General features: G+C 38.1%; 1 long non-coding RNA gene and 1 pseudogene across 11 annotated transcripts in view; both read right to left on the bottom strand.

Annotated features, from left to right (window-relative positions):
* Positions 1 to 1,722: 1,722 nt before the first annotated feature.
* The window catches only part of LOC106022182, a 55,113-nt gene continuing 30,391 nt past the window's right edge, over positions 1,723 to 26,444 (bottom strand). For 5 of the 11 annotated variants that reach the window (XR_005871971.1, XR_005871972.1, XR_005871979.1 and 2 more), the window contains 8 exons: positions 19,839 to 19,883; positions 18,474 to 18,518; positions 16,509 to 16,659; positions 10,671 to 10,996; positions 6,056 to 6,171; positions 4,375 to 4,583; positions 3,479 to 3,523; positions 2,073 to 2,426 (listed from right to left, as the gene is read on the bottom strand). This is a non-coding gene — a long non-coding RNA (uncharacterized LOC106022182). Of the gene's footprint in view, positions 1,758 to 2,072; positions 2,427 to 3,478; positions 3,524 to 4,374; positions 4,584 to 6,055; positions 6,172 to 10,670; positions 10,997 to 16,508; positions 16,660 to 18,473; positions 18,519 to 19,838; positions 19,884 to 26,444 lie in introns of those variants that run through there. The other 6 variants (XR_005871970.1, XR_005871975.1, XR_005871976.1 and 3 more) reach the window with 6 other exon arrangements.
* Positions 2,282 to 2,359, bottom strand: LOC121135049 (annotated as a pseudogene).

The raw sequence follows: 26,444 nt of genomic DNA, 5'->3' as shown, positions 1-26,444 counted from the left end.
AGAACATGAAAAATCAACAAAATCAGGAACGGAAAGGGGAACATAACAATGGACACTGAGGAAATTCAGAGAATCTTCAGGTCATACTTTGAAAACCTGTACTCCACAAAATTCAAAAATTTAAAGGAAATGGACAATTTTCTGGATAGATATCACTTACCAAAATTAAATCAAGAGCAGATAGGCAATCTAAACAGACCTAAAACTCCTAATGAAATAGAAGTAGTCATCAAAAGTCAACAACAACAAAAAAACATCCCAAGCCCAGATGACTTCAGTGCAGAATTCTACCAGAAATTCAAATAAGAGGTAATTCCAATATTCCTCAAAGTATTTAACACAATCAAAGCAGGAGGTTCATTGCCAAACTCTTTTTACGAAGCTACAATTACCTTTATATCCAAGCCACACAAATACACAACTAAGAGAGAGAACTATGTTCTCCCTTATGAACATTGATGCAAAAATGCTCAATAAAATATTAACAAATCGATCCAAGAACACATCAGAAAAATCATCCACCATGATCAAGTGATCAAGTAGGCTTCATCCCAGGGATGCAGGGATGGTTCAACATATGAAAATCTATCAATGTAATTCACCACATAAACTGCAAAAGAAAAAACCACATGATCATCTCACTTGATTCGGAAAAAGCCTTTGACAAAATCCAACACCCTTTTATGATAAAGGTCCTGGAGATATCAGGGATAACAGGAACATACCTGAACATGATAAAAGCAACATGTAGTAAACCAACATCTAACATCAAACTAAATGGAGAGAAACTCAATGCAGTTCCTCTAAAATCAGGAACAAGACAAGACTGTCCTCTCGCTCCATATCAGTTCACAATTGTCCTTGAAGTTCTAGCCTGAGCAATAACACAAGAAAAGGACATCAAGGGGATAAAAATTGGAAAGGAAGAATTTAAACTTTCACTATTTTCAGATAATATGATAGTTTATATCATATCATATAAGTGACCCAAAAAAACTCTACAAGGGAGCTCCTACAGCTGGTAAAGCAAAGTGGCAGGTCACAAGGTTAATTTTTTTAAAAAATATCAGTATCCCTATTATATACAAATGATAAATGGGCTGAGAACCAAATCAGAGAAGCATCACCCTTTACAATAGCTCCAAGCAACATAAAATATTTGGGGATAATGCTAACCAAACAAGTCAAAGACCTGTACAGTCTTTAAAGAAAGAAATTAAAGAAGATATCTGAAAATGGAAAGATCTCCCATGCTCTTGGATTGGTAGGATCAACGTAGTAAAAATGACCATCTTGCCAAAAGTAAACAACAGATTCAACAAAATCCCCATCAACATACCATCACAATATTTCACAGATCTTGAAAGAACAATACTCAACTTTATATGGAAAACAAAATACCCAGAATAGCCAAAACAACCCTATACAATAAAGGAACTTCTGGAGGCATCACCATCCCTGACTTCAAGCTCTATTATAGAGTTTTAGTTCTGAAAACAGCTTGTTATTGGCACAAAAACAGACATATAGACTAATGAAATAAATGAAATACCCTGATACTTACCCATACACCTACGAACACTTGATTTTTGACAAAGAATGTAAAATTGTACATTGGAAAAAAGACAGTACCTTCAATGAATGGTGCTGGCACAACTGGATACTGGCATGCAGAAGATTGCAAATAGATCACCTTGAACAAAACTTAAGTTCAAATGGATCAAAGTCCTCAACATAAATCCAGCCACACTGAACCTCTGAGAAGAGAAAGGGGGAGGTACCCTTGAACAAATTTGTACAGAAGACCACTTCCTGAATGTAACACCAGTAGCACAGACACTGAGATTGACAATTAATAAATGGGACCTCCTGAAACTGAGAAGCTTCTGGAAGGCAAAGGACACAGTCAGTAAGACAAAAAGGCATCCTACAGAATGGGAAAAGATATTTTCTAATCCCACAAATGACAGAGGGCCCTCATGAAAGGCCTTATCCTACTTGAAGAGTGGAGTGGGGATTGGGGGAGGGGTTGGGGAAGTGTTAAAGCGGGGAGAGGAAGGGAGCGAGAGGGATCTGGGATTGACATGTGAAGCAAACTTGTTTCTAATTTAAATTAAATAAAAAAAAGAAAAATGACACAAATTTGGAGTCACTAGAAAAAATTACTGTGCATATTACCTTAAAAGTTAGGAGACAAAACCAACACATTCTGGTTAGAGGACTTCACCAAAAGTTCATTAGGAAAAGGCAGGCTCTGAGAATCTTATTTGCCTTATTTGAGGGACTTATCTCTCAACTTCTGATTTTCGTTTATATGAGTTATTCACCATCTTCAGAGAGTTGTTTTCATCATTGATCCAGACAAGTCATCTTTTAACAAATGAGTGTTTCAATAACCAGTCAAAACCTGGGCAAGGTTGTGTACTCTGTTTTGAAAAGAGAACATGATTGTGCAGTAGACAGTTTGTTTACTGTATGAATAAGGTACCTGTTGGCATTGGGAATCATTTCCAGGAGGAAGGAACATTTCTGGACAGTTTGAGATTGGTTTTTGTAAGCAATACATCAAATCATCAATGCATGATGGATGCCAATGACCAGAAAGACATTCAGCACCTGGATCCTGAATTGAACAAAGCCCAGCACACTCTGACATGTTTGGGTAAAACATTAACAAGGGCAAGGACAGCACAAATGACCACTCTACCCACCCTGATGCTTACTTATTTCACTGTTGGCTCTAGATAGCTGGTACTTGATGTACAAGAAGGTCTTTAAATGACTTTGCATTTTGTTCTTCTAACTTTATTCTGTTTCATGGCATTGAGTTCCCAAAGAGAATGCCTGCCACCATGAATTCTCCTACCAGCATGTATGCTTCCTGAAGGCCTGGAGACTGAACACTAAGAAGTCACAACTGAAGGACTCAGTCAAGGATACCCAGAGCCACAGCCTAGCGCCAGAACTTTCTAGTTATCAATAGGTCCAAGTAACCTGAAAAGTGTATGGACATCCCTGATGTGCTCTAGAACTGCTAACTTGGCAACTCCTTATAGGGATCCTCCCAGGTTTGTAGCTTAGAAGCCTATTATCACATTAAGCATTTTAAGTGCTGTTCCCCTCCATGGCTAGGGTGATGGGAACATATGTTAAAGAGTAGGCATGAAAGTTAATGATAAAGTCCTATATCCCTTTAGTATGGCCACCTCAAGGTCATCCTGACTACAGCTATGCATAATCTCCTTTTGTACCTGATCAGTTGTTTATGCCCAAGTCTCTTGGAATATAGCAAGCAAGATAATTTGGATTTCCAATTCCTGACATGTAGGTCTAAGAAGTGATAGATGACATGAAGAAAACACCCCTAGCATGGGTGGTATGATTCTAATGTCATTAGAACTATACAGAGATTCTAAAATGTGGGGAAGCACCCTTGGCCTTTCTAAGTGCAAGCCATAGACTTTATCTTTCCATTTACCTGAAAGGTGCAATGCTGTGGCATTGAAGAGGGCATCTCATATCACTGAAAGACACAAGAGGAGACAAGGACCTAAGCAATATCAGTTAGTCATTTGAGGCTTACACAAGAGTAAAAGTCTCACATGAAGTCATGGATTGTAATGAGTTCACTAGACACAAGATAAATGATAAATGGGTGTTTTATTGGGGAAGAACTTACAAAGATGATAATAAAGAACCACCACAGCCTTTCTCTATCCTTCTAATCTGAACCACAACCCAAGAAAGAGATTATTGAAAGAAAAGAGAGAGAGAAGAGAGAGAGAGAGAGAGAGAGAGAGAGAGAGAGAGAGAGAGAGAGACTCCCATGCTTCACTCCTTCTCATTCTGTCGCACCTGAAGCAATGCCCAAAGGGGTGTGGCCACTAACACAAATACACTGGTAAGGATAGATGCCACTACAATTCCCCTTTTAGTCTAAAGAAGAAGGTTTTAAGCCTAATGCCAAAATTGTATACAGTGATAACAAACATCAAGTATATTCCAGGAAAAGGAAAGGTAAACATACTCAAATTAAAACTTATTACAAGCAGGGTAAAGGCATGACAGAGATTATTACCATAGCAGTCCTAATCTGGAAAGTCTAAGTCTTGTCTATCTAAGATAAGAGAGGATATAGCTTTGGCTGTCTAGTCTTCAATGTCATCAAAGGCCTGAGAAGGAAAATAACATTACTAGGATAGGCATGAAGTATAAGTGTGCATACGCCTAAAGGTGCAAGTGAAGACAGAAATAGCAGTCTCCCTGGACAATCACACAAAGTCTCACAGCAATGTGAGGGTGACCAACTTTGGCGAAGGCCTAATTTTTCTGACTGACCATCTCAGAAGCAGGGAAATTGAAAAACTGTCTTACCATGACTTTGCGAGCTTCAGCAGTATTCTTTAAGTTTATCTCCTGCTAGGCCAGTTAGGACAGCTTGTCCAAGGTCAGTGGTCAAGGTAGGGGCAGTTCTTTGCCCGAAAGGACACTAACCAAGGAGAGAACAAACTCCACATGGAGTGTCATCGGTGTCCATCATATTTTCAGGAATTGGTTAGTGCTGTCAGAAGCAATTGTGTCTCCTGTCAAAGAGTATTAAATTATTAAAACATTTAAATGTCATATTCTGCGGGTCTTTGAAGTGTTTGAATATCAAATATCTATGTCTGATTAACCTCATAAGTATAAGAAGCATGGGTAACTAATTTGTAATTCTCAGAAATATAATTGCTCAGTGGCTGAAGCTTACCAAAATAATTTAGCAAGGACAGTGACATATAGATATGTAAGCATATATATATATATATGTATATTCAATATATATATTCAGAGGTAGAACTGAAATGTGTTATCAAGAGGTAGAACTGTGAAGTGCGACATAATGAAATATCCTAAATTGTATGTATATATAAAGTATCTTACACATAAGCAGAATCATATATACATAGAATTTGATGAAGATAGTTTTATATGTGTGTGCAAAACATTGTAAACAGTAAGAAGATCCTACACAATATGGCAAATTTAATATACAAATTATCCAAGACAGGAATATGAGGTTAATTTCACATAAGTTTATGTTATCTGTAGCTAATAGTTGCTAAAAATAGTTCACTAGAAGATATGTTAATATACCTATATCCTATCTCAACCATACACTTCCCATCCATACCCTTAAACTTTTCTAAAAAAGATACCTGAGTCTGACCATCATCTTCCATACCCAACCCTATACAACTTAAAACTAACCCTAAGCAGGTGATAATTATCCATTTTACAGAGATAAAAACCCCAAAATACCCTTTAAGCCAACAGTAGGGAAAGGGGGCATTGTGTTTTTAGAATTACTTCCTGCAGTAATGGGGTGACAGTGACTATGGTATCCTGTAAGGGGAAAAAATCTAAAGCAATGGTTAAGTCTCAAGAAGACTAGCTGTAACATTTGTAGTTAGTCTCTGAGTGGCAGGTGATGCTTGACTGAAGTTCTATCTGAAGCTCTGGCCAGAGTGTTATAAGAAGGTGCACCATCTCAGATGGGTAATCTTAATTGTCTAGAGCAGTATAACTCTCAAACTGGTCCTAGAGTGTTGTTTACTAGTTCAAAGATACCAAGGTGAATCAAGGGGAATTGATAAAGTGGGGTCCCATCTTCTTTCCAAAGACTTCAATGATTGCTGTTAGGAAATTTTATTGTTCACTGTGGAAGACTTCAATATTAATATCAACACAGAAAGATTAACTTTTACAGGTATGCATACTGGGAAAGGTAACAATAAGGATGAAAATAAGTATATTAGGATTTTTGAGAGATAACACTTTTGACAATAATAGTCCCTAGATTTTGTTTTCTTTTGTTTTACACCAATTGATTTTTGATATGAGACAGAAACTCTGAATTTTATTTTAGCAACATGCTTGAATTTAGAGAAGGAGAGCCAAATCCAACTCCAAAGTCAGCATTGGTATTACATGAATTGAGACTACTAGTGTACTGGAAAGTAAGGCAATACAGGTGTTCAGGTAGAGAGATTTTACTATAAATAGATATTGTTACCATAAGTCAGAGTATTCTTTGTTTGATGGCTCTTTCTGTATAGCTATTCTTTCTTCTTTAGGCATCTGCATGTTCAGTGTCTTTTGGATTCTTGAAGATGGATGTTTTCTGTTTTCCTGTAAAGACAAAAATAGAATACTCCCCTACCTTTGTGAGGTGTCCATACAACTTGTGGGATTTACCTTGGTGGATGACCTATCATTTCTCCTCATTAAGAGGTTTCTCCTGTTCAAGTAAGATGTTGATCAACTTTGATGGTATCCACAACTTTTCTTCTTCTATAAAAACAAAGGCAAAACTCCTTCCCCAATGTAACAAATGTCTTGGTTTCCATACTGAGGTCAATACATCCTTGAAGTATACCTGTTGATTTAACTCAGAAGTTCTATTGTCCAGTGCTTTTCCAAAGCTGTGTTCCTTTCTCATTAGCATTAAGAACGTTTAATGTTAGTAAAGTATTATGTAATCTGTTTTGGGGGGGTCTTGGTTCCCCTGCCTCTTTATAGACCATTTCCGTTAAAGTGTGATTAGATCCCTCAACAACTGCTTGTCCTGTAGTTTTGTGTGTATGCCAGTAATTTGCTTTAAGTTATATTATTTGAAAACGTGTTTCAATTTACTGGAGACATACACTGGTGCATTGTCAGGTTTTATTTTTGTAGGTATAGTTATAATAGTCATTACCGCTAATAGTGTGTAATAACAGAATCAGCCCATTTAGAGCTCAGAGCAGTTGCCCATTGAAATCCTGAAAATGTGTCTATTGTATGGTGCACATATTTTAATTTTCCAAAATTCTGCAAAGTGAAACACATCCATTTGCCAAATTTTATTTCTATGTATACCTTTATGGTGAAGTTTGGGTATAGAAGGAACAAGTAGAATTTTTTTTACTATTTCCTTAGCTTGATGTCAACTAACAGAAAAATTATTTTTAAACCTTTTCTATTTATATGGTATTTTTAAATTAAATTCTAGGGCCTCCAGCACAATTCCTATTAATAATCAATCAATTTTATCATTGTCTTGTGCTATATGATCTGGCAGACCTGTATGATGGGATCTGATGTAATATATATATGTATATATATATATATATATTCAGAGGTAGAACTGAAATGTCTTATCAAGAGGTAGAACTGTGAAGTGTGACATATATATATATTCCTGAGTATTCCTTGTAATTGTATAAATAATGAAGTTAACTCTGCATCATCAGGAATAAATTCAGCCATTTCAATATGTAATATGACTCTCTCTGCATATTGAGAGTCAGTAACTATATTGAGAGGTTCTGTAAAATTCCCAAGTGCCATGAGAATGGCGTACAATTCTGCCTTTTGTGCAGAGTTATAAGGGTTTTTAACCACTTTATTTATATTTCCTGATTGATATCCTGATTTGTTTGCATCAGTATAGAATGTAGTACTCCAGAGATTGATGTGTTCCTTACAATGCATGGAAGTATTCAGATGGTTTTCTTTATGAATTTTATTCTCTCACTTTAGGGATACTTGTTGGTAATCATTCCCCCCCCCCAAAATTACTGCAAGCTCTTTGTCAATATTCATTTTCTTTCCATAAGGAGGAAATCTCCTCATTAGTTAAAGCCTGAATTAAACCACAAAAATGAGGGATCAGGAGAGATCGATATCAGACTATTAGCAAAATTCAAAATTTACTAGGATTTCCCAGCTACAGACTATTATTAGAGTAGAAAGACATGATCTAGAATATTTGAAAAAGACCCTAAAAGGGGACAAAGACTTAAATCATCCAATAATTTTGTCAGCTCAAACTGAAAAAGAATTAGAATTGATAGAAAAGAGAATACTAGAGGCACATGTGGGCCAAGTGGATCCAAAACTTGAATGCATTCTAGTTATATCGACATCTAGGGAATACTCTTCAAGGATTTTGATGCACAGAGAAGATACCATATTAGAATGGATATTTCTACCACATACACAGAATAAAAATTAAAAGCATATATATAAAAGATTTCTGATTTGATTTTAAAAGGAAAATTAAAACTTTGTCAACTGACAGGAATGGACTCAACAGAAATATTTTTGTGGTCTAATTTTCTGTATACCTATTTTGCATCCTAAATAATTGGTAGAATCTCCTCTTTGTATTTTTTGGGGGCAATTTGTAATTCCACAGAGAGACAGAAGTTTATTTACTACCTCAAACATTTTTTCTAAGACCTTAGAATCAGCCAATAGTATATCATTCCTATAATGGTAATCTATAGATTGTAGAAACTGTTTATGTATTATTTCCAGTATTTTTTGCATAAAATATTGACACAGGGTTGGGCTGTTTAACATTCCCTGTTGGAGGACCTTCCATTGATATATCTTGACTGCCTGACAATTATTGTAAGTAGGCACTGTGAAAGCAAATTTTTTCCTTATCACTTGTAAAATAAACAGTCTTTTAAGTCAGTAACTATAATAGGCCATTCATTAGGTATCAGAGAATGCAAAGGCATTCTAGGCTTTGGAGAGCCCATTGGCTGAATTACTTTATTGATGACTCTCAGGTCCGCAAGCATTATCCATTTTCCAGATTGCTTTTTAATAACAAATACAGGAGAATTACATTTAATATTAAATACAGGATTCCAAGAACTGGTAGATTCTTCAATATGTCCAGCATTTAGCTGTTCCTGAACCAGATTTTATACAGTTTCTAGCTTCTCAGAATTCATAAGTCATTGTCCCACCTATATAGGTTCATTAGTTATCTATTTTAATGTTAGGGCTTTTGGTTCATCTCTTAGTTTGGCACTTGTATTCTGTTTTTGTATAGCCTTGATTGTTGGTGTCTGTTTTATAGGGTACCTTACAATATTTTTTCCACAAACATGGATTTGTTTATGGTTCATATCTGATACTAGAGGAATGTTAATATGGGTATTCCATTGCTTCAATAGATCATGACCCCATAGATTTATTCCTATATTAGCCACATATACCCTCAGCCTTCCTCTTTGTCCCTCTGTCCCTAAACATTCAACCCATATTATTCTTTGTTTTACCCGAGAGAGAGTTCTAATCCCTAAGAATTGAATGTTGACCTCCTGAAGAGGACAACTTGACTTATAATGGTAACATCTGTCTTAGTGTCCAGCAAACCCTCAAGTATAACATTATCTGTTCTATTATTTTTGGTCTTTGGTCATTTTTAGAAGTCTGCCAAAATGTACATTTTTGTTGTTTCTTCTGTGAATGTTTGGTTAATCCTCCTAAATTAATCTACCATCAACAGCAGTATGATTTTCTACAATAGGCACTGGATTTTCTAATTGTTCTGGGGAGGATCGTCCTCCACAATCACTGGGCATGACTAAACCATGTTTGACATGGGAGCCTTTGAGAGGGCCCCCCCAAGGAGGGTTCTAATGATAAAATATTTCCTTGCTTGTCTCCAGTCAATCTACACTCATTGGTCCAGTGTTTGCCTATGCTACATCTTTTACATAATTCAGAAGATTGGCGCCTTCTGTTTGAGTTATTCCTAGAAGAAACATTATTTCTAGGGAAATCTTGTCTACAACTTCTCAGATGCTCTCTTCTACAGCAATTAAAGCATTCGGTATTTTGATGTCTTTTCATACCTTTGGAGATTGCTTTTCTACCCAAACTTTGGTGTTATAATCAAAAGATTCAATATTGGCTGTGTGCAGTATCCATTTATCCATTGGTGCTGATCTGAAATTTAAGGGTCCAAACACCTTTTTGTATTTTAAATTAGCATTTTCAAAAGCTAGAGATTCAATGAGTGTTCATCTAGCTTCTGGATCTGCTAGCCCTATTTGTACCACTTTAGTCAATCTTTGCAAAAATTCACTAAAAGATATCAGTTTTAAGGTTTTCTATGGTATGTAATCTATTCACCACTGTTTCTCAGAGTGAAATTCCTAGACAGTATAACCTTCCAAGAATTTCATTAAATCAGTCAGTTGCTTGTTCTCTACATTCATACATGATTCTAGAGATTTAGTATTCTCATCCTTAGAGATTATCTGAATGACATGTAGATTGCCTTCCAAAAACAATGTTGTATCTTGTCATTAATCTCAGACATGGAACAATTTTTTTCTTTTAGCAGTTCAATATTATGCCCCATTTTTTTGCATTCTGTTTGTCAAATCATTAGATATGGAGGAATTTTTTCCTGCTAGCAATTCGATATTATGCTTCAATTTTTGCATTCTGTTTGTTGAATCATTATTGCTATTTTCAATGGTATGAATCCTTTCTACTAAGCTCTCATTACCAGTCTGTAAAGTGTTTTCAATGGTGTGAATCCTTTCAACTATGCTCACATTACCAGCCTGTAAAGTCTGTATGATTTCTATAAGTTCCTAATTCTTTGCTCTATTATCAAAACATTTCATTAAGGACATTATATTGATTATCAAGCTAATAGCAACTGTGGCTGATAGTCAATATGTTCCAAGTAGCCCATAAATCTCTTCTAAAATCCTATCCATATAAAAATGTTTTTTACTTCCTGTATAGTAATATTATCTGCCATTGTTGTGGAGTAGTTAATTTTATTTATTTATTTATTGCTTTAAATTTCAAAAGATGTGTTACTATACCTTAAGGAAAATACTGGAAGACTGAGGTCTGGGTGAGCGTTGGCTCACTTGTTGATGGTCAGCAGGTGTTGCAGGTGTACCACCAAATTGAGTGCAGGAGCAAAGAAACTCTGGTCTGATTTTGTTTTTAATGTATTACAACCTGTAATTTCTAAGCAACGGTCAAGAAACTCAAACCAAATGAATTTCTGTTAGAGAGAAGAGAGGGGACTCAGTCTGTTGAAACCACTGGTGGTGCTTATCTAGCTGAGTTGAGTAGCCATTTCAGCAGCTAGAAGCTCCTTACCACTGCTGTGGATCAGGGAACCTTTCAGCTGTGAGCAAATCTACAAGAGAAAGAAAAAGGAAACAGTTAAGGCTCAGGGAGCTTTGTGGCTAATTCCCACATGCATTCATGGGCAAATCTGCAGCATGCAGAGAGTTCAGGGAAGTGCTGGTTTTACCCAGGCCAGGCTGCAGAAACTCTGTGGCAGATTTAGTGGCTGGCATAAAGTACAGAAGCAGCAGGCCATATGGGCCACCAGAATGCAGTAAAACAGGTGGCGCTTGACTCTGGCTTGTAGAATTCCACTCGGCTAGCAACAGGGCCTCATCATGGGAATCCAGCCATGTTGGTGCCAACTGAAGGCAGGGAATGTAATTAATTCACTAGGCCTATGATAAATGATAAATGATAAATGATAAATGGGTGTTTTGAGGGGGAACAACTTACACAGATAGATAATAAAGAACCTCTGCAGCCTTACTCTGCCCTTTTGATCTGACCCATTAACCAAGAGAGAAAGTACAAGTGAGAGACTGCCCCATTCTTCCCTTCTTCTGGTTCCATCTGCACCTACAGTCATGTCCAATGGAGTGTGGTCACTAGCACAAATACACTGGCAAGGATAGATGCCACTACACACACAAGAGGTAGTCTGATTTCAGACCTTCTCCCCCTCTCTCTGCTCAAAAAGACCCAATCCCCAGCCTCATCCCTTGTGCTGCAACTGATTGATGGGGTTGTCCTTCTGTATATATGTTTCTCTTATTGGTTAATGAATAAAATGATGTTTGGCTAGTGGCCATGGAGAAAGGATAGGCTGCGCTACTAGATGAGGAGGTCTTATTTCCATATCTGGAGCTAAAAACCTGCTGTGGTCTCCCTTTCCTCTCTGACATCATTCCCAATGAATCATAAATACCTTCTCCCCCAACCTTCCTTCTCCCAACTCATCTCAGTTACTCTAACTCCAACATTAGCTGAATAGACCAGGAAGAGAGGCAATACATTCATAAGACTCTGAAAATCCAGAGAGGAAACACAAACCATTCAATAAAGACAAATCCAAAAATCAGCACCTAGACCTTTAGTAATTTCAAACCTAGATGCTTTAATGTCAGCATTAAAAAAAAATCTAACGGCAGCCATTAAAGCCCAGCTATCCTACCACATCAGGTCCTGAATATTCCAACATAGCTGAATCTAGAGAAAAAGATCTTAAAACCAACAATATAAAGACAACAGAGGTACTTAAAGTGGAAATGAATAAATTCCCCAAAGAAACCCAGGAAAACAGAAAAAAAAAACAATTGGAGAAAATGAATAAATCCCCTAAAGAAAGCCAAGAATACACAAATAGTTGAAGGAAATGAATAAAACTGTTCAAGACCTGAACATAGAAATAGAAGTAATAAATAAAATACAAACTGAAGGAATTGTACAAAACTTTAGGAATTTGAACAGGAACTACAGAGGTAAGTTTCACCAAGAGAATATAAAAGATGGAATAGAGAATCTCATGTGTTGAAGACACTATTGAAGAAATAGATACATCAGTCAAAATATTAAATCTAAAAAAAATTCATGATACAAACTTCCAGGAATTCTGGACACTATGAAGAGGCTACACCTAAGAATAATAACCATAGAGGGAGGGAGGAAAAGAAACCCAGCTCAATGCCCCGCAAAATGTTTTTATCAATATCATAGAAGAAAAATTTCCTAACATTAAGTAGGACATGTCTCTGAAGATAAAGAAGCATATAGAACAACAGATTATATGAGAGAAGAAATTACCCTTGCAACATAACAATCAAAACACTAGACATAAACAACATAGAAGTAATATTAGAACCTGCAAGGGAAAAAGACCAAGTGACAGATGAAGGCAGGTGGATTAGAATTACCCCTGCCTGCTCAAAGGAGACGCTAAAAGACAGAAAGGCCTGGGTAGCTGTGTGGCAGACTCTAAGATATCACAGATTCCAGCAAAGGTTACTATATCCAGCACCTTTCAATCGCCATTGTTGAAGACATGAAATTACAGTATACAGCCAAATTTAATATTTATCTACCATGTAAATAAACTGAAAGAAAAAAGCATGTGATCATTTCATTAGATACTGAAAGAGCCTTTGACAAAAATCTAACAGCCCTTCATGATAAAAGTTTTGAAGAGATGAGGGATGCAAGAAACATACCTAAATATAATAAAGGCAATTTACAGCAAGCCTATAGCCAACACCAAATTAAATGGAGAGAAACTCAAAGAGATTTTATTAAAATCAAATACAAGACAAGGCTGTCTACTCTCACCATCTCTATTCAAAATTGTACTTGCAGTAGTAGCTAGACTGAAAAAACAACTGAAGGAGACCACGGGGATATGAATTGGAAAGAATGAAGTCAAAATATCATTATTTCATAGATGATATAATAGAATATATAAGCAAACTTAAAATTCTACTAGGGAACTCCTACAGCTGAGAAACACTTTCAGCAAATTGGCTAGATGCAAGATTAATTAAAAATAACTATATATTGTTCCAGCTGCACCATTTTTACTTATATTAAGGGAGTCTAGTTAGGTCTTATGCAGGTTCCCCATTTGTCAGACCAAAGTCAGTGATCTCTCACTAGCTCGGGTCAGCTGTCTCCATGAGTTTCCCCATCATGGTCTTAACTACTTTGTTAATATTATTGCTGCTCCTTCACTTTGATTGTACTTAAGGAGTTTGGTCTAATGGTTAGTTGTGGATTTCAGCATCTGCTTCCATATGGTTCTGAAAGAGGGTTCTAGCTTCTCTGGAGTTGTGAATTATAGGCTGAGTGTCTTTTGCATGATGTCTTATGGGTGATTACTACTACAGTTGTCTTTCTGATTTTGGGTTCCCTCACTCAGGATGATGTTTCTTCTAGTTTTGTACATTTGCCTGTGAATTTTAGGACATTGTTGTCTCTTATAACTGAGTAGTACTCCATTGGGTAAATATACTAGAGTTTCTCTATCCATCATTTAGTTGAGGGGCATCTAGGTATTTCCAAGATTTGGCTATTATGTGTAATTTTGCTATGAATATAGTTGAGCAAATGTCCTTCTGGTGTGAATGTGCCTTCATTGGGTATATGCCCAAAAGTGCTATTGTAGGGTCTTGAGGTAGATTGATTCTTAATTTTCTGAGAAATTGCCATACTGTTTTCCACAGCAGTTAGTAGACTTCCTAGGGAAGGCCTTGCCCTCTTCAAGGAAAAGATGGGAGGTGGGGTCGGGGAGAGTGGGGAGAATGGGGGAAAGGATGGATGGGGAACTGGGATTGGAATATAAAAAATAAATTAATTAAGAAATAGGAGGCCCATCTGTCAGCCCTGCAGAATAAAAAAATCAGTAGCTCTCTTATGTACAGATGTCAAATGGAATGAAGAATATCAAGAAAACTACACCATTAACCGTAGCCCCAAATAATATAAAATATCTTGTTGATAACTCTCAAAAGGATTATATTCTCAATGTCACATGGAAAAACAAACAAATAAAAAACAAAAAAGAAACTCAAGATAACTAAAGTAATTCTAAGTAATAAAAAACTGCTCAAGGTGTCACTATCCCTGATTGCAAGTTGTACTATCAAGCTATAGTAACAAAACTACATAGTATTTACATAAAAAGCAGACATGTTGGTCAATGGAATCAAACTGAAAACCCAGATACAAGTCCACATGCCTACAGACACCTGATTTTTCATTTTTGAAAAGGTTAGAAACACACAGTTAGAAAAAGAAAGCATCTTCAACAAATGGTGCTTGCCAAACTGAATGTAGACTTGTAGAAGAATTCAAATAGATCCACATTTACCACTCTGTACAAAACTCAAGTCAAAATGGATCAAGGACCTCAACATAAAACTGGATGCACTGAACCTGATAGAAGAGAAAGTGGGAATTAGTCTCAAAAGCATTGGCACAGGATAGGATTTTCTGAACCAAACACTGATAGCACAGACACTAAGATCAACAGTCAATTTTTAGGACTTAATGAAACAGAGCAGCAAAGTACACCATTATTCTGACGTTGCAGTGACCTGCACAATGTGAAAAGCTTGTTATTGACCTGCAACTGATAGATGGCTAATATCCAAAATATATAAAGTACCCAGGAACTAAATAGCAAAAACTCAAATGCTCCAATTAAAAATGGGAAACAGTTCTAAACAGAGAATTCTCAATTGAGGACTTTCAAATGGCTGAAAAACACTTTAAACTTTAAACATCTTTACCATTAAAGGAAATGCAAATCTGATGCCTATATTACCCCTGTCAGAATGGCTAAGATCAACAACACAAGTGACAGCTCATAATGGTGAGGATGAAGGTAAAGGATTACACTTCTTCATTGCTGGTGGGCATGCCACTCTGGAAATAAATATGGCAGTTCTTCGCAAAATTGGGAACTGATCTAACTCTTGAGCATATACACAACAGCCATTCCATGCTACCATAAGGACACTTGCTTAACTATGTTCATTGCAGCATTATTCAGATTAGCCAAAACCTGAGAACAACTTAAATGTTCCTCAATTGAAGAATGGATAGATAAAGTGGAGTATTACTCAGCTATTAAATAACTGACATCATCAGGCTAATGGATGGAACTAGAAAAAAATCTTCCTGAGTGAGGTAACCAACCAAGTCCCAGAAAGACAAAAGTGGTATGTATTCACTTATAAATGGATATTAGCCATTAAGTAAGTGATAACCAAGGTAAAATCCATAGACCTAGAAAGGTTAGGTATAGAGGGGCAGTCTATGGGGATGCATGGATCACCTTGGAAAGGGGAAATAGAATAGATTTTGTGGATATACTCAGGATAAATGGGGATAAGGAATGGGAATCATAGGGAGATAGGTGGTGGTGGGGAGATGGGATGGAGGGAGAGAGTGTGGGGGAGCTGGCTGAGCACTGGGGCATGGATTGAGGGGCATTGGGAAGCTGTGTGCAAATCTAGTACAGTGGAACTTTCTGAAATCATTGAGGGTGAGCCTAATGACAACTCCTAGTAAAGGTGAATAAGGAGTCTAATATGACTATCTCTTGTAGTCAGGCAAGGCTCCCAGTGATAGGACTGGGTTGCATTTATTTAAGTTCTTGACTGAGGGGGTCCAGTGGAGATTTCCAAACAACCTGAGCTGATGTTAGGACAGAAGGATGCTTTATGCAAACTGATGGCAGGGCCCCATTTTTAACAACAAATTCCAGATAGCTCACTGAATGTTGAGAGGCTGATCCAGTGTCTGAATGGATCTTTCACTCTGTGGTCTATTCCCTTGGTGTGGGAAAGATCTCCACACAATATTAGAAGAGAAACATTGACACAACACAGTCACAAGACCTCTGACCTACAATCTGTCCTGACTTGCTGGGGAAAATGTGGTGCATGACTTGTAGAAGTGGGTAGATTATGCCCAACACCTCTTAGGTGACCAAGAATAGGTGAATGAATATCCCAGAGACATAGGGTCAAACCAAACATGACTGGTGTAAAAAATCAATGAAATAATTTCTAGTTATTCTGCTATACTTTTAGATCACAGCCATGTCAAGTTGTCATCAGAGAGACTTCCTCCAGTAGCAGATGGGAGAAGATTCAGAGACACACAGCCTGATGTTATGTAGAGAGAGTCTAAATTGGAAGTCTCCATTGGGCCTCTCTTCTCACAGCTCAGGGAATCCTATGAAAGAGGAAGTGGAAGGATTTTAGGAGTCAGAGGGAATAAGGGTACCAGGTGAAGACTACTGACTGAATCAACTATTCAGGGTGCATATGGACTTACAGAGACTGAGGTTCCAAGCATGGGGATAGCATGTTTCTGCACAAAGTCCTCTGCTTATATATTGTGGCTGTTAGTTTGGGGGTTTTGTAGGACTCCTAACTGACTAAGTGGGCATATCACTGATGCTTTTCATCCTGTTGGGTTGCCATGCCAAGCTTCTGTGCAGGCTTTTTTCATTGTCTTATTCAATTTTGCTTTGCTGTTTGGATGTTGTCTCTTGAATGCTGATCCTTTTTTGAGGGATCCAAGGCAAATGGGAAGTAGGGTATAGATGGCAGAGAGGAGAGATGGAAAACTGTGGGCAGGATTGATTGTATGAGAGAAGAATCCATTTCCAATACATATATATAAGTAAATGATAAAAATATAATTAAAATTCAAAGATTCATGTAAAAAAGGAAAGAAATGAGAGAAAGGAAAAGACAAGAAAGGACACAAGGTCATGGGATGAACATTTGAAGCATGCACAACCGTAGAAAGAAAGACAAGATGGTTGTTGAAGGAAATCCCAGTGCCTGCCAACAAATGTGTTCCTGTACAGTACAGGATTCACCAAATGCTAAAAGGGCCCGAGAAGGCAACACCATGTTCTTTCCTTTCCTGTTGTTAAGGCCCCAGTGTGATCATGAATTTTATATTATCACCTCTTCCCATGTTTGTATGACATCAGTGACAAACGCCTGGACACAGAAAATTACACCTGCTTTTTATCCTCAAACAGCATTTCTTACTAGGCCTGCAAACACTGCCTTGCAGGTAGACCTTGACATGTTTAAGAAAAAAGATAAGCTGGGAAAAAAACTCCTTCAAGGTGCCAAGGAGAACCAGTTTTCTCATTTGGTAGTTCTGCAGTTTGGCTACAAAAATGAGCATGTTGTCAAGGCACTAGTTTGACTTTACTTTTATAAAAAGGAAAGCTCATAGAAATTTGACCAGTGGCCGAAAGGCAAAATTCAGTGTAGGATAACACCTCTGTCATCTGAATAATAAATAGCACAAGAACAAACATACAGTAATTGATGGTTAGATTATTAGACTGGGCAAAATAAATGCAAAGAGCCAGTCAAATCACCCTTCCCCTTGCTGTTATCACTGTCAACCTTTTCCTGCTGACATTTGCATGTACCCTACCCAGTGACTTGAGAGCCCATATCACCTTATGAACCCAGAATGGGCTTCAAAAGGACAGAAACTTATCATCAGCATTCAATGGCACAGCCTGATCTTACCAACCTCTGAATGCCTCAGAAATCCCTTAAGAAGGAATCTTTCTCTCAAGGTTCTCACTGGCAAGTCAATAATCTGAGGTAGATATGAGCTGTAAGTTTATGCCGAGCAATAATACTTGAAATTCTGGCCATGTCAATCCCAAGGAGGATGGGAGACAAAAGGTAAAAACCAGGCATGGAAGGAAATTTTAAGTTCCTCTATCCCCATAGTGTGAACAAGAGCAGGACTTAAAATTGAGACTCCACCTATGAGTCCTACCATGCTGTCCTTCATCAGTGGCTCATGCCCAAGTCTTCTAGAAGGTTCCAAGAGAGGGCAAATTAGATTGCCATTCTGGACACATAGGACTAAGTGATAGAAGATTTCAAGAAACAGCCAAGAATATAAATACTGTGCTTCTAAAGTCGTTATATTCATAGACTGTCAGAATTTCTAAATGATGAAGTCACAGATCCAAAATTCAGGCTGATTTTTCCACTTACCTTAAAGATCTGAGGGTGTGGGTTCCAGAACAGCATCTTAGATCACTGAAAGACACAGAGAAGACAGGGACATGGGCAGTGTGTTGGCCATTAGAGACTTGCACAAGAGTAAAGTATCACAAAAGGTTCTCTTACAGATGTGCACCTGGGCAGTATAGGATTCCCCAGACGAGGAAGCAAGGCTTGGGGAATAAGATCCTGTAAACTGGAACTCAAGAAAGCAACAAGGAGAGACCATCCCCTGTTTCACCTGTCATGTAGTTTGGGCCTCAGTACAGAAAGGCCTAGAACACCATAAGTGATAGGTAGCTTTTCTAGCTGCTCATGATAAGTTCTGTGGTTCAGTAGAACCACACTTGCCCTCACTGCTTTGGCTGTTAGCATTACACTGCACTGCTGACAGCTGTCAAGACAATATTGGGCCTTGTGAACTCTTTGCATAATGTGATCCCAGCACTGGCCTTGATAATGTCGAAGACAGGTCATCAGCTATTCATGGTCCATCACTATCTGGTTAGCTTCTGAGCACCAGAGACAAAATAGGTAAGGAAGGATCCATTCTCTCAAGGTTGGTATTTGTACCTCCATAGCCTGTGTTGGATGCCTGCTCTATGTTCCTAGGGACATTCCTCATCAGATTAGTCAAGGAACTCTGTCACAGCTATGTAGGATAACATGGAGCTGAAATACAATCCCACTACTGTCTGTAGAGAAGGTCTTGAAATGATGCAGAGTTCATGGCTCTGGGGCCAGATAGACAATGCCTTCCCTGATATACTCTAGTGAATTGGCTTGTGTTGCCTGATGGTTGGAAGACAGATAAATATCATTAAGTCCCAGGGGAAGGAATTACAATAGGAAAAACTTTGGTGCCATTGTCCAATATTCAAACATTAGAGGTATTCCTATAAATAACTAGGGAACTGATGGAGTCTAGAGCCAACAAATAGCCATTACAGAAAGTCATATTAGCAATGCTGTAGCTTTAAAATCTATATCCAAGAGCAAATTGGAAGATCCTGCCCTGCCAATGCTAATCAGGATGGGAGGCAGAAGGTAAAGTTTAATTTCCTCTATCCCTGCGTTGTAAACCACTGAAGAATTGATCATGATGACACTACTCCCTGGGTCTTCCCATGCCGTTCCTGCTCAGTTTCTCATGTCTAAATACTTTGGAATTTTTCAAGGCAGAGCATTTGGATTGCCATTCGGGAAACAGTCCTAAGAGGTAACAGAGTCCCATAAGTAGCCTAGAGCATGGATGCTGTGCTTCTAACCTCATTAGGTTCACAGACTGTCAGTTATTTTAGGTGAAGGACCAGGACATTTAGATACAAATGCTCTTGGACTGATCTTTCCACTTACCTGAAAGGTCTGATGCTCTTGGATCTAAGAGGGCATCCCAGATCACTGAAAGACAGCACAGAAGATGGGGACATGAGCAGTGTGTTGACCACTAGAGACATGGTATGGTGTCTTCTGAGGAGGCACTCAGTGCTCTCCTACAGATGTGTGTAGGGAGAGTTCTATGTACCCATAGTGCTGACCTTGTCCATTTGAGTGTGGTCACAGGTATGTAGAATGTAAAGGGGATAAAAGAGCTATGGGGAGGAGATGCTTCCTCATTGGGTTCTGGTTGCAGCCTGGAGAGCAGCTTGCAGATCTTCAGTTCTCAGATTTCTTGGCTTATTGAGTAAGTGATTTCTCCCTCAATAAAATACCATAGGACATCCTTATTTTGGGTAGCTTAATATTTCAGCATTATCTGACTATATAAGATTCCATAGAAAGGTACACAGGGCTCAAAGGTGAGGTTCTGTTAATAGGCACAAAAGAAAGTCACAAGGAGGGATGTGACCAATGGCTGATTGGCTAATGCCCTAGAGCACAATAAGTCAGGCACTTAAATATCCAATGGATGCCTGCATCCCGGTGTGCCTTCCAGTGACTGGGGATGGCAGTAGAGCTTCATATCCCTGTGGGAGCACCCTAGATCCCAAGTCTTCTCTTCCAGCAACGGGAACAGGAGACCATGTGGGAGGCTAAGCACCCCAGATTCCTGGTCTTCTTCCCCACCCACAGGACCAGGGCTAGGACGAGGAATAGCAAAACTACCAGATTATTGGACTTGCTAGCACCCACCGAAAGGAAACTCTGGTCCCCTAACCACCAGACCAGGAAGGGGCTCTTTCTGCACCCACTAGAAGAAGATATGGAAAAGAGACAATACAAAAACACACTCAGCAGCAGAAAAACAAATATGACACCGCCAGATTCGAGAAACTCCAAACCAGCAAAACCCCACAATTACAATGCAAATGAAGAAGAAGAGAATGACCTTAAAACCACTTTCATGAAAATGATAGAGGCCCTAAAAGAGGATATAGGAAAATCCCTCAAAGAAATGGAAAAAAAAACAAACCAAAAAAAATACAATAAAGGGAAGAAAAAGCAAACCAAAAAAAATGCAAGAAATGGAAGAAAGAACAAACCAAAAAATTCATAAAAGGCAAAAAAATGTATGAAAAGATAAACCGAAAATTGCAAGGAAACAATTCAAAAAGTGCAAGGGTTGAAAACTAAAATACAGACAATAAAAAACACAATCTGAAGAGAGGCTGGAAATAGAAAAGCTGGGCAAACAGTCAGGTACTACCAATACAAGCATTACCAACAGAATACAAGAGATGGAAGAGAGAATCTCAGGTGTTGAAGATACACTAGGAGAAATGGATTTATCAACCAAAGAAAACCTTAAGTCCAACAAATCCTTAACACAAAAAATCCAGAAAATATGGGACACCATGAACAGACTAAACCTAAGAATCCTAGGTATAGAAGAAGGTGAAGAAAACCACCTCAAAGGGGCAGAAAACATATTCAACAAAATCATAGAAGAAAACTTTCCCATCCTAAAGAAAGACATGCAAATAAAAGGTACAAGAAGTTTACGGAACACCAAATAGAGTGGAATACAGAAAAAGTACACTTGCCACATAATAATCAAGACCCCAAAAATACAGAATAGAGATAGAATATTAAGAGCAGCTAAGGAAAAAGGCCAAGTAACATATAAAGGCAAACCTATCAGAATTACACTGGACTTCTCCATGGAAACTCTGAAAGCCACAAGGTCCTGGATAGATATTCTACCAACACTAAGAGACCATGGATGCCAGCCAAGACTACTATACCCGGCAAAGCTCTCAATCACTATAGATGGAGAAAACAAGATATTCCATGACAAAACTAGATTCAAGCAATATGTATCCACAAACCCAGCTCTACAGTAAGTTCTGGAAGAAAAACTCCAACCTAAGGAAGTTAACTACAACCAGAAAAATATAGGCATTAGATAATCCCACTTTACCAACAGCCAAAAGAACAAAGGGGTGGAATTCCACACATAATTCCACCACCACCAACCATTCCAAATCAAAGAAGAATGAGCAATCAATGGTCGTCATTAATATCCCTCAACATTAGTGGCCTTAACTCACCCATAAAAAGACACAGGCTAACAGAATGGATTTGAAGACAGAACCCATCTTTCTGCTGCATACAAGAAACACACCTCACCCTCAAAGACAGACATTACCTGAGAGTTAAATGTTGGGAAAAGATTTTCCAATCAAAGGGACCCAAGAAACAAGCAGGGGTAGCAATCCTAATATCTAACAAATTGGACTTTAAAATAAAATCAATCAAAAGAGATGAAGGAGGTCATTGCATACTCATCACAGTAGAAATCCACCACATCTATGCCCCAAATACAAAGTCATCCACATTCATAAAAAGAAACATTACTAAAACTTACATCACATATAAAGCCCCACATACTAACAGTGGGAGATTTCAACACCCCACTCTCACCACTAGACAGGAATACCAGACAGAAACTCAACAAAGAAGCAAAGGGTCTAATAGAAGTAATGACCGAACTGGGATTAACAGACATCTATAGAACATTTCATCCACATGAAAAAGAATATACATTCTTCTCACCACCATATGGAACCTTTTCAAAAATCGACCACATACTTGGCAACATATCAAACCTCAGCAGCTACAAAGAATTGGAATAACCCCATGCATCTTTTCAGACTACCATATGTTAAAATTAGAATTCAACAACAACACAAATTGCAGAAAACCTACAAAATCATGGAAATTGAGTAATGCACAACTGCACCATTCCTGGGTCAAAGAAGAAATAAAAAAGAATTGAAAGACTTCCTAAAATTCAATGAGAATGAAGACACAACATACCCAAACCTATGGGACACTCTGAAAGCAGTGCTACGGGGGAAGTTCATGAACATTGATGCAAAAATACTTAATAAATACTAGCAAATCAGATCCAAGAACACATCAAAACAATCATTCACCATGATCAAGTAGGTTTCATCCCATGGATGCAGGGATGGTTCAACATATGAAAATCCATCAATGTAATCCAACATATAAACAAGCTGAAAAACCAAAATCACATGATTATGTCACTAGATGCTGAAAAAGCTTTGACAAATTCCAACACCCCTTCATGATAAAGGTCTTGGAGAGATCTGGGATAACAGGAACATACTTAAACATAGTAAAAGCTATATACAGCAAACCAACAGCCATCCTCAAACTAAACAGACAGAAATCCAATGCAATTCCTCTAAAATCAGAAACAAGATAAGGCTATGCACTGTCTCCATACCTTTTCAACACTGTACTTGAAGTTGTAGCCAGAGCCATATTGCAACAAAAGGATATCAAGGGGATATAAATTGGAAAGGAAGAGGTCAAACTTCTATTATTTGCAGATGATATGATAGTTTACCTAAATGACCCAAAGAACTCTACTAGGGGACTCTTACAGCTGATTAACACCTTCAGCAAAGTAGCAGGCTATAAGATCAACTCAAGACAATCAGTTGCCCTAGTATATACAGATGATAAAAGGGCTGAGAAAGAAATCAGAGAAACATCTCCCTTTACAATTGCCACAAACAATATAAAATACCTTGGGGTAACGCTAACTAAACAAGTGAAAGACATGTATCACAAGAACTTTGAGTCTTTAATGAAAGAAATTAAAGAAGCTCTCAGAAAATGGAAAGATCTCCCATGCTCTTGGATAGGTAGGATCAATGTAGTAAAAATGGCAATCCTGCCAAAAGCAATCTACGGATTCAATGCATCCCCATTAAAATACCAGCACAATTCTTCATAGACTGGGAAAGAACAATAATCAATTTTGTATGGAAAAACAAAAGACCCAGGATAGGCAAAATAACCTTACTCAACAATGCAACATCTGGAGAAATCTCCATCCCCAACCTCATCTCTATTGTAGAGCTGTAGTCCTGAAAACAGCTTGGTGTTGGCATAAAAATAGACTGGTAAACCTATGGAATCAAATTGAAAACCCTGATATTAACCCACACATGTATGAACATCTGATCTTTGAAAAAAAGCTAAAAATATGCAATGGAAAAAAGAAAGCATCTTCAACAAATGGTGCTGAAATAACTGGATGATGGCATGTAGAACAATGCGTATCAAACCATGTCTATCGCTATGCACAAAACTTAAGTCCAAATGGATCAAAGACCTCAACTTAAATCCAGACACACTGAACCTCTCAGAAGAGAAAGTGGGTGGTACTCTTGAATGAATTGGTACAGGAGACAGCTTCCTGAACATAACACCAGTACCACAGACTTTGAGATCAACAATTAGTAAATGGGATTTCCTGAAACTGAGAAGTTTCTGTAAGGCAAAGGACACAGTCAGCAAGACAAAAAGGCAGCCCACAGAATGGGAAAAATATTCATTAACCCCACATCTGACAGAGGGCTGATCTCCAAATTTACAAAGAACTAGGTAACCCAGTCTCAAAAAGAGAGTCATGTACTCCCTCATATATGGATTTTAGACATTGATCTGGGGAGTGCCAGCCTACAATCCCATGGCCAGTGAGTCTGGGAAACAGATCCTTCTTTCAGTGGCCGATGGAAGAAGAGGCAGACTCCCATGGCTAAACACTGATCTGAACTCAAGAAATCCAGTGACAGAGAGGGAGACTGATGATCAAAGGCATTATGACTGGGCTGGTTTAACCCCCAGAAACAGCTGACCTGACAAGCGTTAGCTCTTGATTCCCAGTCTGATGCCTGGGAATCCAGCATGAGACTGATCAAGACCCCCTGAATGTGGGTGTCAGGGAGGAGGACTAGATAATCTATTGATCCTTGGGTAGTTGATCAGTGTTTATCCCGGGTATACAAATGGACTTTGGACTCCCATCCAACAATGAGAGATGCACTCTCACCATGAAATCTTGGGGGAGGGTCGAGGCCCTGCCCTGGATGAAATGACAGACTATGGACACCCCCGTGGAGGGCATCACCCTCCCTGGGGAAATGAGGGAATATTGCTTATACATCCACAACCTGTGTTGAATTTATCCTCTCAGTCTCTGGAAACACACTTTATTAGACTAGTGAAGGAAATCCATTCAAACTTTGTAGCATACACATGGAGCTGAAGTAAAATCCCACTGCCATCTGTTGAGAATATCTTGAAATAATGCTGAGTTCATGGCTCCCAGGCCTGACACATCCTCCCAAATTGACTCATTTTATTTGATTGTGGGAGGGGAGACAAGATTACTACATCACAGCAGAAGAATATACAGTTAAGAATGCCTTGACGTCAGTGTCCCTTAAGCCCTAGAACATTCAAGGTGTTTCTATGCCCAATTAACACTAGCAGTGTCCTGTGGATCACCATGGAGTCTAGTGCCTGCACATCAGACACTTCTGAAGGCCATTTTGGCAAGATTGTAGCATTTAACCATAAAGCCCCAAAGCAAAATAGAAGCTCTTTTACTGCAATTCCCAATGAGGACAGAAAACAGAAGGTAAAAACAGGCGTGGAAGTAAAGTTCAAGTTCCTCCATCTATCTAAACATAATAAAGACAACATGCAACAAACCAACAGCCAACATCAAAGTAAATGGAGAGAAACTCAAGGCAATTCCTCTAAAATCAGGAACAAGATAAGGCTGTCCACTCTCTCCGTACCTCTTCAACATTGTACTTGAAGTTCTTGCTAGAGCAATAAGACAACAAAAGGAGATCAAGAGGATTCAAAGTGGAAAGGAAGAAGTCAAACTTTCACTATTTGCTGATTATATGACAGTCTATGTAACTAACCCAAAGAATTCTATCAGGGAACTTCTACAGCTGATAAACACCTTTAGCAAAGTGGCAGGATACAAGATTAACTAAAAAACCAGTAGCCTTATTAAATATAGACAATAAATGTGCTGAGAAAGAAATCAGAGAAATATCACACTTTTCAATAGCCACAAACAACATAAAATATCTTGGGGTAACTCTAAGCAAACAGGTGAAAGATCTGTATGAATCTTTAAAGAAAGGAATTAAAGTAGATAACAGAAAATGGAAAGATCTCCCATGCTCTTGGATAGGCAGGATCAATATAGTAAAAATGGCAATCTTACCAAAAGCTATCTACAGATTCAATGCAATCCCTATCAAAATTCCAGCACAATTCTTTACAGAACTTGGAAGGACAATTCTCAACTTTATATGGAAAAACAAAAGACCCAGGATAGCTAAAACAACCCTATACAATAAAGGAACTTTAGGGGGCATCACCATCCCTGACTTCGATAGAGATATAGTCATGAAAACAGCTTGGTACTGGCACAAAAATAAACAAGTAAACCAATGGAATTGAATTGAAGACCCTGATATTAACCCACACACCTATACTCTTGATCTTTTACAAAGAAGCTAAAACTATGCAATGGAAATAAAAAAATCTTCAACAAATGGTGTTGGCATAACTGGATGCTGGCATGTAGAAGACTGCAGATAGATCCATATCTGTATCATGCTCAAAACTTAAGACCAAATGGATCAAAGACCTCAACATAAATCCAGCCACACT

The sequence above is a fragment of the Mesocricetus auratus genome, unplaced genomic scaffold, assembly GCF_017639785.1.
Source record: "Mesocricetus auratus isolate SY011 unplaced genomic scaffold, BCM_Maur_2.0 Super-Scaffold_100030, whole genome shotgun sequence".
In the NCBI taxonomy this organism is placed as follows: Eukaryota; Metazoa; Chordata; class Mammalia; order Rodentia; family Cricetidae; genus Mesocricetus; species Mesocricetus auratus.
The sequence above is the reverse complement of the archived record's forward strand: the minus strand, read 5'-3'. Positions and strand labels throughout refer to the sequence as shown.